The sequence below is a fragment of the Pseudorca crassidens genome, unplaced genomic scaffold (genome assembly GCF_039906515.1).
Source record: "Pseudorca crassidens isolate mPseCra1 unplaced genomic scaffold, mPseCra1.hap1 Scaffold_265, whole genome shotgun sequence".
Classification (NCBI taxonomy): Eukaryota; Metazoa; Chordata; class Mammalia; order Artiodactyla; family Delphinidae; genus Pseudorca; species Pseudorca crassidens.
Genome location: NW_027136192.1, coordinates 23,847 through 36,338, shown reverse-complemented (window position 1 = coordinate 36,338; position 12,492 = coordinate 23,847). Strand labels below are relative to the sequence as shown.

The 12,492-nt window shown below is 47.7% G+C and overlaps 1 long non-coding RNA gene and 1 pseudogene across 1 annotated transcript; one reads left to right on the top strand and one right to left on the bottom strand.

Moving 5' to 3' along the window:
• The first annotated feature begins 4,031 nt into the window (after positions 1–4,031).
• Positions 4,032–5,983, top strand: LOC137218168 (metabotropic glutamate receptor 7 pseudogene; annotated as a pseudogene).
• A 1,165-nt stretch (positions 5,984–7,148) lies between these two features.
• On the bottom strand, positions 7,149–9,324 carry LOC137218172 (uncharacterized). Its single transcript, XR_010940507.1, has 2 exons — positions 9,186–9,324; positions 7,149–7,382 (listed from the first exon to the last, which is right to left on the bottom strand). It is a non-coding gene; the product is annotated as an uncharacterized lncRNA (long non-coding RNA).
• Between the last annotated feature and the right edge of the window lie 3,168 nt (positions 9,325–12,492).

Genomic DNA, 12,492 nt, shown 5'->3' with positions numbered 1-12,492 from the left:
CATAAGTATAGTGCTTCCCTGGTGGCGCAGTGGTTGAAAGTCCCCCTGCCGATGCAGGGGATACGGGTTCGTGCCCCAGTCCGGGAAGATGCCACATGCCGCGGAGCGGCTGGGCCCGTGAGCCATGGCCACTGAGCCTGCGCGTCCGGAGCCTGTGCTCCGCGTCGGAAGAGGCCACAACAGTGAGAGGCCCGCGTACCGCCAAAAAAAAAAAAAGCTATGAAAACAAAACCTATGGATGGAGACCTACATGAAAGATGGAAGAGTATAATAATGGCCAGAGTACATTACTGTGGCAGAAGCAGCAGCCCTTAAGGAGGACAACTTCATAAATTACAAATCGGATTTAAATAGACAGGGAATTGAAAGTGGAGACATTATTTTCTGCAGAAGATGACGGGCAGGGGAGAACAAAGAAAATAAAACTGAGATTGTTAGCAAAATACAATGCTAAGCATATAAGTTAGGACTGAGTCCTTAACTTTCATTTTTATTAATGACTCGGTGAGTATAGATTACTGACTACACAGAACCAAGCCTGGGAACACATTTTATATTTATGATCTTTGTGCCTAAAACTAGATTCTCCTGCAATTTAATATGACACTAGGACAATGACTGGCCAAGTTTTAGATTAATCACCCTTACACAAAGATTTTTCATTCATATAATCTCAAACAAAACTGCGTCACCAATTAAGTTCCAGATCCTATGCACTCTGGCTGAAGATATAAATATCTTGCAAGCCCAGCGTCACTTTCCTCTTTCTCTGGTAACAAATCACACTTTCTATTGTGACAATGGCCCCAGTTATCGGCCCAGGAATAAACACTTGACTCAGGAAGAGCCAATTAAAGCCCTCCTTTAGAGTTGATCGAGAGCTTTAAGGTTAGAGTATTTCAATCTTATGAAATTTTTGTAAAACAAAATTATTTCAAAATCTACTAATTATTCTTTAAGTTCTAGAAACTGCATTCTGTGACTGAGAGGACAATTTATTTGCCGTCGTTTCTGCTCTGCCCACTTTATGTTTCTGTTATTGTGAGATAAAGACAGTGGGGAATGGCTAACCAATTCTGATTCATTCAACACATGAGTGCTTCTTAGGTACAAAACACCATTCTGAACATTGTCCGAAGTAAAAAGATAAAATAATACCTAGCCCCTTATAATACCTAGCCCCTTACCCTCAAGGATCTTCCAGCTTAGCAAGGGAAATAAAACATGCACACAGATGACTGCAACAAAAAGAAGATAATGATTGCTGCCAGATGTTTGGGGAGAATGAGTAGAGCAAAGAGAGAACACAGAACAAGGCAACATTCAACAGTCAGCCAAGAACTATTTGTTGAGCAGTTGCAAGCTGTGACCTGGAAATGGAAGAGGAGAACATAGATCCTCACATGGGCAGGTAAAAAATCAAGTGTTATTACTTGTAACACAGCTCTTCAAATATATTTTTTGGCACCAAGTGCCTACTAAATAGCCTTAAATTAAAAACTAAATAAGGATACAGTCTCTATCAAATATAGCCTGAGGTACTGATGCCTAAATACTAGGATCACAGTATTTGTGTTCCCAAGGATGCCTTTCTATTGCTTTGCTTCTTTCCCCCTTTCCAAATTAGCTAATGCTGCCTTAACAGGATATCTATTTCACTTGTTCCAGCCTTTTTGATCCAATGTATTGAATAGCAGAATAGGTGAGTTACAAGAGGATATTTTGACTTCAAACAACAGAAATAAAATACTATATAATTGAAAAAAAAGAGGCAATCTTTCAGGCACATGTGGATCCAGGAGTTCACATGTTTTAACCAGGTCCCTTTCTCTCTTCCCCACCCCTTCTTCTCTCTGCCTTTTCTCCTCTCTGGTATCTCTCATTATGGGATTCAAATATTTCCCTGTTTATGTGGGAGCTTCTGGCACAGCTGCGGGCTTATACGCTCGCAGCTCCAGGGCTGGCTGGAAGGGTCGGGCGCATCACAGCATAAGGTCGCACAAGGTGTGCACTTATATAGCAGGGCATCACATCTATGAGTGATGGATGATCACATTGTATACAGGGGTAGCTTCGCATAGCTTTTACATCACTTTTCTTGAAGATGGCAGTAAAATGGTATGTTTTTACAAAATCAAATAGTGTAACATTGTCCAAAAGATATACATAAAGCATTTAGAGGAAGGAGGCTCCTTTTTCTTTTAACTCCGGCACGGATTGTCTATTGGACAGTGGTAACCCTATGTCATCACCCTCGTTACTCCAGCAGAACTCCAGGGATTAGCCCTGCATAGCTCTTGTTAGCCTCTATTCCCTTCCTTGAACACTGTAGCCAGAAGGTTTTTTTTCCTCCTCAAACCTTAAGTATTGAAACCTGGAGGAGGGGCATGTCTGAAAAGAAAATGATGGACTGGACTCTCCCTAGAAGGACGATAAATGGGTGGTCAACAAGAAAAAAAATATCCTCTGTACCAGGAAATGTTTGAAGTGTTGTTTGGGTATCAAAAAACGGGTGCCCTACACATAAAGCAACAAAGGATATTGGTCTAAAAACAACACCATGGCCAAAGGTGCATGGCCTATTTCAACAGAGGATTTGAAAGTTAAAAGTTAACCTGTAAAACATTCAATTCAATTTCATCATTTTACAGATGGGCAAAGTAAAACTCAGGCACAGGAACAGAAGTGCCAAGGTCATACAGGTGGTTGGTGGAAGAGACAACCAACTTCCCAACTTCTGACTTTTTAGGTGTGTGTGTGTGTGTGTGTGTTGTTTTGTTTATGTGCAAGGACATTTTTCTTTAGTACACTAACATTACAACAGAAAGTATAGTCTTGTTTTGGTTTTCTCTGCGCCCTCAATTCTGTATAAGACAGTTTCGCTGCCCTCCAACGGAAAGGCTCAGCAAGAGTAGAGACCACCATAAGCAGTACACGTGGGCACCAAGGGCAGATACATTGCCCTTCCTTGTGTAGGAACTAGGGCCACTTGTTGCTGGGCCAAGTTTGGGCTGGACCTGCAGGATGGGACACCTTTGAAAAACAGCTTCCTAACTGCACTACTACCTGCTCTGGCATCCTGATTCCACTCCCCAAACCCCCCAAATCTTCAGCCAGAAAAAAAAAAAAAAAAAAAAAAGAATGGATCACTGGATCACTGGATCGATGGGGAGATTTCTGTCTGCTCCTCCTACTGTCACCTCTTTCTTGCTATTTCCTGCCCGAGGAAACCTGACATCAGCCCAAAAGCATCTCTGGAAATGGGTAGGAGGGAGCCTTACACCTGTCAGCGCCAGAGAAGAAAGTGCGCTCTGCAGAGTTCTCAGTTGTTCCATCTCTTGCGATGAAAGGAAGAAGAGGAGCGAATCCGCCACAGATTTACTGGAGACCAGGGTTACTTCATCCGGCTCCGGCCACAGTAACCCCTGAAGACCAAAGATGCATTTCCATTCCCAGCATTTCTTGTTGGCGTCTTTCCCTACAGGCTAGCCCAGTGCCTGGCCCCGGAGAAGTCTCTGCGTAAAGGTTCTTTAGGTCATAAATCAGGCTCCTGTGTGTATGTGTGTTTTTCTTAGGAAAAACTGGCACAGACGAATTAGCAGTAGAGACTGGGGGCTCCCTACTACCCTTCATGCTTGGCGGCATCACCTTCGACTACCTCGCATTCTCCCGGCGCTGACAGCCCCGGCTCCGGACCTCAGGGTTGGAAGCAGTCAGCCCCAGCTAGAACCGCCCTGTCCGGAGCTGATGCCACCCTGTGCCTAGAATGTGCGTGTGGGTGCAGGCGGGCGAGCGAGCGGCTTCTACAGTGAGACCGAAGCAGGAGCTCAGCCTTCGCCTGCGACCTGCAATCCCCAGATTCCCTGGGGACCTCGAAACTCCCAATCGGAGGTACTCCCCCCGCCCCACAGCCGCCCACCCATTCCCTCCCCCCTTACCTCAGCACGCAGCCCCTCCCTGCGTGATGTTGCAAAACCGTGGGGAGGGTGGGCGCTGGGAAGGGTGAGGAGAGCCTGAGAGCGAGCGAGGGTGGGAGGGAGTGGGCGGAGGAGGAGAGGGAGCCGAACGCGCATTTAAAGCGATAGCCATCCTCGCTCTCTCCCCAGTGCTGGGCTGTTGGAGAGCTCGAGCTGCAAGCCACCGAGCGCGAGCTCGAGCGCGGCGCGCTGGCCGGGGAACCCGAGAGCGCACGGCGCCCCAAGCTGGCAGGCGCCGCGGGACCCCCCACCCTCGCCGGCTGCCCTTCCCCGGGCGCCCCTACCCTCCTCGCCCGCAGGAGACCCTGGGCTTCACCGGAGGAGCTCACCCCAAGGGGCCAGGACTCCCGCGGGCCCGCCACCGTCCCCTCCAGTGCCGCCGCCACCGCCGCAGCCGCGGGAGCAGCACGGTCCAGCTGGGGAAGCTGCTCCGCGCCCTGACTTTGATGAAGTTTCCCTGCTGCGTGCTGGAGGTGCTTCTGTGCGCGCTGGCGGCGGCGGCGCGCGGCCAGGAGATGTACGCCCCGCACTCCATTCGGATCGAGGGGGACGTCACCCTCGGGGGGCTGTTCCCGGTGCACGCGAAGGGTCCCAGCGGAGTGCCCTGCGGCGACATCAAGAGGGAGAACGGGATCCACAGGCTGGAAGCGATGCTCTACGCCCTGGACCAGATCAACAGCGATCCCAACCTGCTGCCCAACGTGACGCTGGGAGCGCGGATCCTGGACACTCGTTCCAGGGACACTTATGCGCTCGAACAGTCGCTCACTTTCGTCCAGGCGCTCATCCAGAAGGACACCTCCGAAGTGCGCTGCACCAACGGCGAGCCTCCGGTTTTCGTCAAGCCCGAGAAAGTAGTTGGAGTGATTGGGGCTTCGGGGAGTTCGGTCTCCAGCATGGTAGCCAACATCCTGAGGCTTTTCCAGGTAGGGGGGCGCTCCCTCCGGGGCAGAGCGCGCCGTAGCTCCCCGCGCTCTTTATCCTGAAGGCTGGCTTGGACTCCAGGGGTGCGGGGTCTGGTCAGCCTTCGCTCATTTCCACCCTGGAGATCCTGCCGAATCCCTCCCACCTCACCCGAGGAGGTACTTTCCCTGCTTGATTCATTTCCCTTCCATCTCTCCCCTGTCCGCGCTCCACTCCATCCGGCTTGACATTCTGGATTTATGGCCCCATTTAGAAGAAACAGTCTCCGAAAAACAAGGCGATGATTTAAATGGGTTTGCATTCGAGTGAAATATGGTTCCAAAACAGGCTTGTAAAAGTGCCGGGCTCCTGTGAGAGCCACCTAGGCGCAAGGAATAGGAAAGATGAGAAGACGCCTAGAAACTAGGCATTTCTCAACTCCCCAGCTTCCCTGCCCCAAGCCGCCCGACAAGCTGCAGCTGCCTTGGAAAATTTCGAGAAGAGCTTAGGGAGGCAGTTCTTAAACCGAAGGCTAGGTCTTCACCTACATTTGGACGTGAATTGCCCATTTCGCTCGGGTTGGATTTCCCGACCTGTAACCTGTCTCTGCGAGGGCATGGGGCGGAAGGCGTGGGGACTGTCCTCAAGCGGGGAGAAGCCACCCGCAGACGTGCCCCCAGGTGATTTGCTCTGGGCAGTTGTTTGCACCGTCTAAACTGCCTTTGCGATCTGGCCACTGGCAGGAGCCGGGCGATCAGCTTTCTACTCCTGCTAACTGCGAAGCACAATCGCTTTCTCTGCACCCACCCTGTGCCCATCCTTTCCCACGACCTCCCTAACGCAGCCCCCAACCCCAGTCCTGGGTTTTGAGGACGATTCTCAGAGCCAGACAAGAAGGCGCCTGGAGGGAGGCAGTAGGGTGCGCTGAGCAAGGCCGGGCGGTCCTCTAGCTCCGGGTGCAGGCGGGCAACGGCGGAAGATGCGAGGACGGCGGATCGGGCCAGCTGAGCCGTGGGCGGTGCTGCAGTGCTCTCTCACCGCCTGCTCCCGCAGCCTCGGCCCCACGGCTCCTGTGCCGCCCTGGGTATAGATGGATGGCTTCTGGATGAAGAAATTGAGTTTCAGGGTCTGCGTGACTATGGATTCTCTTTGTTTCTCTGTCTTTCTTCCTGTGTGTCTCTCTCCTTGTGTCTCTTTCTCCCTGCTGTTTTTTTTTTTTTTTTTTTTTTGTCTCTCTGCTTTTACGTTCTCCCTTTCAATTTCTGCCTCTCTTTTCCTTCTCTACCCCTATATCCAAGTTTTTTGTTCATCTCTGTCTTGAAGTGATCCTTTCCTAATGCATAGCTCTCTCCCTGCCTGGTAGGACCCAAGCTCAGTTAGTCCCTTCTCCAGATGTTCTGGCTGACCCTTATGCTCCCCGTAGCTAAAAAGTTGGCTCCCTCTCAAGTGCCTTTCCTGAAGCATGTTGGGTTTCTGGAGGGGACTCCTTGTGATTCAAGCTGTCACTACATCAGCACCCAGGAGTGTGAAGCTTGTGTTTGTGCCAGAAGGAGGGGTGCCTGTCTAAAGCTGCAGCCTGGTATGGCCCCTCTGAGCCTCTGAGCATCTCTAGCACCTCTTGAGTATGCCACCATGGAGATCTCTAGATGTTTGCAAGGCCAAAAGTGCTTCTGGGCAGCCTTCACTTTGAGGTAATGCTTTCAGGAAGAGCCTGGGTTGTTGTAAGCAAAACCCGGAAGCACTTCCTTTACCTCTGAGCTTAAACTAGAGAACCTGAGGAGGCAGCGCTGCAGGGAGGATGAGGCCAGAGGTCACCTGAGAACCACAGGGGCAACTCACAGTAGTTTTACTGGAGCTCTGGGGGTTGAAGGCACATTTGCTGTTTGACATTTTTAAAATTATTTTGGTGCCTTCACTTGGAGCTTGGGCAGTACTGCAGATGGGCCTGCCTGTCGAAAAAAGAGTGAAATCTTAAAGTCAAGAGAGAGCTTGCCGACTAGGCTGAAGGATTGTGTTTGCTGAAAAAGATTCCAGGGGGAGCTGATTCCTTCTCTGGTGTGTGGATCTGAGGCACTTGCAAGAAAAGAGAACGCTTGCCTTATGCTTAGTTCCCCCGTTCCCTGGGCTGGGAAGGAAAGGAACTGAATGCCAACATTAGCAGTGTGGGTTGGGACCAAAACCATTCAGAGAAAACACTGTCATTTTCCTCTAATTTGCAAACTGCAGCTATTCATGTTGGATTGAACAGCTGAGGGAAAAGAGCCCCCAGTTTTCACCTGCATTTATTGAGAAGAGGCTGGTAGTAGGAGGGAATGCACCAACTTGTAGCTTGTGCTGCAAGCTGGATATAAGCTTGGTGTGAGCATCCTGGTTAACCACTGCCCATGTTCAAATATACAGAGATAGATTCCAACAATCTCTTCCCGTAGCCTTATTTTTGCGTGTGATCTTAGAAGCTCCTGGCATGTAAGTCCAGTCCCCAGTTTCCCAGCCTCTGTAAACCTGCAAAATGAATAGAGAGAATAGTGGAACACAGACCCATTGTTCAAAGACACAGTCACTTTAGGGAAAGAAGAAAAGAACGGGTAGGTGAATCTTCTCTGGGATTGCAGGGTTCAGCTCAATGAAGACTGTCCTGTATAAAAGAAACTCCTCTAAATGGTTGAATTCTTAGCTCTCCAGAGATCTGAGTTTTCTTTTCCCCAGTCCCTGTGGGTTGCTGTGGGGAATGTGCCAAACCTATCATTTGAGATAAAAATTTATGGTGAGGTAAGCTTCTAGGCTGGGGGAAGGAAGACTTAGTGACTGAAATGGGGGATGCTAAGCACTGAGGGGCAAGAAGGAACAAGGAGCTAGTAATGGATGTAACAAATGCTGCAGCTGCCAGCAAAGCCTGGATTGAAGTTCCTTCCTGAAAATGAGGACCCGGGCAAGAATGACCACTCAGATGTAAACAGTGTCTCTGACTGGGAATTCTCATCTGCCTGCCGGTGGGCCAGAGCTGAGCAAGTCCTTTCTCTCCTCTGTATGCACACTGAATTGGTTAGTAAGTGACATGTCAGAGGACAGGAATCATATTCAGTGGATCTTTCAAATCCAGGAGTTTGAGGCTAATGAAATTAGTGTGTGGCCAGGGCTCTGCCAACTAGAAGTAAGTCACTGCAGCCACCCTGCAATGCATTTTCAGCCTGAAGGGAGCATCAGGGAGGAATTTCGGGAGATTTGTTTCTGAGCCTGTACAAAATAATACTCTCCTAATGCTAAGAAAGATTAAATGTAAATTAATATTGACTACGAGTAACATATTTAAAAAATAATCGCCGAGTGGGGGATGGCTTAAAGTGGAGAGATTATATAATATGGTGTCCAAAGAATAAATCTCCCCTGACCACTGTTTCATGGGCTATAAGTAAGATATATTACAATGGAAATTAATGGGAACGTTTTTAGTCAAGGCTTCTCTGCTATTGACTTGAGAGCAAACACTCTGAGAGTATAAATTACTCTTGCTATGTGCTGACTCTGAATGAACAATATTTCATGTGCAGTGACATGGTCTAAGCTATAGACTTGGAATTGAATGGCATCTGTTTCAATTGTTTTGTTCTCTCAAGAGCAACTAGATAGAAAAAAGTGGTCAATTTGACCCTTGTGGGAGCGTGTTGCAAATCTAAACCTGTGTCCCTCATACCATAAATGAAATACATTTGTAAATTTGTAAGTGTTTTCCTTCTGTTCATTGATGCTTGAGTATAATCTCAAACTTTGGGAGCAACATTTTATACATAAGTACTTGGTTTTCTTCCTTTCTTCTTTCTCTTTCTCCTCTCTCTCTCTGTTTCTCTCTCTCTCTCTCTCTTTCTCTCTCTCTCTCTCTCTTTCTCCATCTTATGTAATTGGATAGAACTGGGCACCTAGGATGATGTGGTGTTACTATAGTGGGATTTTTTTTTTTTTTTTAAATCAACTCTAACTTACCCTTTTAAAAATTTCATAAATACAGGTGTCGGTGCCATTTGGAATAGTCTCTATAACAATTTCTGTCTCCACATTTACTGTGTTTCAGCAAATTTACCTAACAGATGGTGAGTGGGCAATTTTTAAAGGGGCATTTTTTTACAAGAGCGGAGAGGGAAGGAATTAGAGACAGGCACATACTATATTTGAAGTTACCTCCACGTGTATTTTATGTATGTATACCCATACAATTAAGAAGTCTTTGGATGTTTTATCTTCAAGAATAATTCAGATAATGGATTACTTGAATATCATAAACATTTAGGGTTTAACAGATTTGTTACATACAGACGTTGTATCATGGATTTAAAAGACCATAGCCAGCGGGCAGCGGCGGGCGGAACGACCGAGGGGCGGCGCGGGCTGGGCGGCGGGTGCGGCGGTCCGTGCTTCCTCGTGGTGGAGGGCTGGGGTTCGCCGGAGACGCCGGGTTGCTCCGCGTTGCCCGGTTACCGAGCGCGTGCCCCGCGCCCGCTCTTCCGCCCGGGCCGCCCTCGGCGCCGCCTGAGCCGTGGTGCGGGCTGCGCGGGGCGTCGGTTCCGCGGAAGCCTGGGTAGGGCGCTGCGTGCGGGACTCTCGTCGCTCGTGGACGGGGCGCGAGCGCGCGGGGGACGTAGGGCGCCGACCTGGGGTTCCCCGGCGCTCCGGCTCCGCTCAGGGCGCCCGCTCAGGGGCCTCCGGCGCGAGGCCCCCTTTCCGGTCAAGATGGCGGCGCCCAGGCGGGCCGCGCCGAGGTGAGCTGGAGCTGGGCCCGGAGAGGGACGAGTCTGCCACGCCCAGGACCTGGACCCCGCGCTGGTCTCCAGTCTCCCGGGGAGCGGCGGGTGAGTGGGTGCGGCCGCGCGTAGGTCCTTCTCGTGGGGTGGTCAGCTCTCCGTGCGTCCGCAGACTTCTTTCCTCTGATAGTCAGATCTGGGGTGGCCCAGGTTGGAGGTGAGGGTGCTTGATTGGGGAAACTTGAGGGGTTTAAGGACTCTGTTGGGATCGTTTCAGACCCCAGCAAGAAGCTGAGCAAGTTTTCTCCTGACTCTCTTCCCGGCTAAGTTTTCTCCCTTCTCTGAAGACGCTAGCTTTTCTGAATCACTTTGTTACCCGGGGGGGATACAGTTGGTGGTTCTGACCGTGGAACGTAGGACCCGGCGCGGGGAAGCCTGAGCTGGTTCTAGTTACTTTGTTTGCAAAGCACTTGTCTTGTCTTTGGAATCTTTGTGTATGTAACCAACGTTGGGAAGAGCCAGCGTTTTCTCCTCCAAAACACTGCGAGGGGTAACTTTATACGTAAGAAACAAGTGGGCGTTCACATCCATCTCTTTTCCAACCACTGAGCCTTGGTTGTGTTTCCTTTCTTTAAGTTTGTCTCGTTTTGAAGTGATAACAAAAGCAAACAAAAAAGACCATAGCCAATTACACAAAGTATACTCTAGTCTCAGTCCTGCCATTAATTAGCTATGTTACTTTAAGTCATTTAATTTTTCTAGGCCTCATTTTTCTCATGTGATGTTTTTTCTTTGAAAAAGTATAGTTTCTAGAAGCCTCTAATCTCTGTGTCATAGTTCAGCTTGGAGAAAACCTGTTCTTATCCAAACTCCATGACATTGTATTTCCAGCTCCAGCTTTGGACTTTGAGTGAGTTGGGGGCAACTTTTTAAGGATATTTTCACACAGCTTTTTTAGTTAATATCAGTCTAGCTGACTTGTCATACTCAGACTTTCTCCCATATTCTTTTACCAGTGTGTTCCTTAGTCATAGATATAAAGACTGTTGTGGGAAAAATGACCTCCTGGGTCAGCTTACTGCATGGTCATCGACACAGGGCAGGGAGTAAGATTCTGTGGATTTTACAGAAGCAGATACAGGTTTCATTATCCATGTCCTCTCCCCTTTCATCTTACAAAAACAGCAGGCTTTTCTTGGAGAACTGCCAGATAATGCCATCCTGCCTCCTCACGGGCCCCGGGGATGAGTCGCCCAGGGACTGAACTCCAGTAAAGCAGGTGATTGGCTCATGGGTAGGCATCTGACCTCGGCTAAGTCTATCAGACTCCTCCCCAGGACTTTTCTCTCAGAGAAACGTGGAAGAATTGTCTTTTCTCTCTGGAATTTCTAAGCTGGGGAGATATGACTCTGGGACTCCCAGTTACCATCCAGCACAAGAAGAGACTTTCTGTAAAATAAAGTCTTGCAGAGGTAAGCAGGGCTGAGCGATGGAGAGAGAGCTGGAACCCTGCTGATACTCTGGAACTTCCAGATCCAACTGTATCTGAATATGGCTGCATCCCTGAATTTCTAGTACTTGTTTGTTGAGGTTGTTGTCGTTGTTTGGTTTTTGTTTTTAAATTTCCTTTGACTATTTTGAATTTGTTTTCAGCCATGTGCATTTGAAAGCATCGTAGCTAAAAGAGCTAATTTCCTACATTAATGTCAGGTTTGCTGAGTGGCATTCCTTAAGTGAAAAATAATATCCGCTATTTTCTTTAAATAAAATCCTTCTAGCTCAGGTTTGAGATATTCAAAACTCTGCCTCCTACCCCCCTCTTTTCCAACATTTACTATGTCACCTTGAAGCATTTGTGACCACATCTTTCCCATCTAGACGCAGTTGAGAGAGAGAGCAAAGACTTCTGATACAAACTGCAACCTATATGCCTCCTACCTGGAAGCTTTAGAACATACTTGATTCTTGTCATTAAAGCAAATCTTTTGTTGTTGTCTCCAGGGCACAGAAGCATTTTCATGGCATAATGGAGTACAAAGTACATTAAGCCTAACTCTACTTCTCACCCTCTTTTACTTTAAATAGGCAGAAAAGAACAATCTCAAACACATTTTCCCAACAAATAAAATACATATACGATTATGTTTAGAAGACGTTTATGCAGCATATAGTTAGACTGATTAATTAATGGACCTTTCGCCAATTGGCACAGTAAATATATATGTTCAATGTGCTTAATTAAAAAGAAGACAATAACATATTTTTACAGGTTAATTATCTGAGAAGAGTATTGTGCCAGCACACTTGATGCTACAGTATTTCATGTTTGACAGGTAATCTTCTTTCAATTATATTTACTGCTAAATGTTTCTTGGATCGAGCTATTAAATTATAAGGTCAAAAGTAAAATGATATGAAATTACAATGAAAAGGGACACATATCCCACTTTATGAGAATAGAAGTTCTAATTTCTTTTCAATGCTACTAGTAGTGACCACAGTACTAATTTGAGCCCTTACTATGAGCCACTGTGCCCATATACATTTAGTTCTTACCGTAGTTCTGCAAAGGGCATATAATAATCCACACTGTATAGCTGAAGAAAGTGATTCTCATAGCTGAAAGTCACATAGCTGGTGAGTGGCAAAGTCTAGATTCAAACTTGGAGTCGTCTGACAATGCCCAGGTTGTTGACCACTATGTACACTGCTCAATTGTTGCACCAATAAAGAAGTGCTTGAAATAATTATAGATTTGCCTACCCTGAAACTGCAGTGATTTAAAGACATCAAAGTTGCCAGTTGCTTAACCACATCTACTTACAGTAAGAAATTACATTTTATTTCATTTCTCAAACAAGATTAATTCTGCAGGCCCA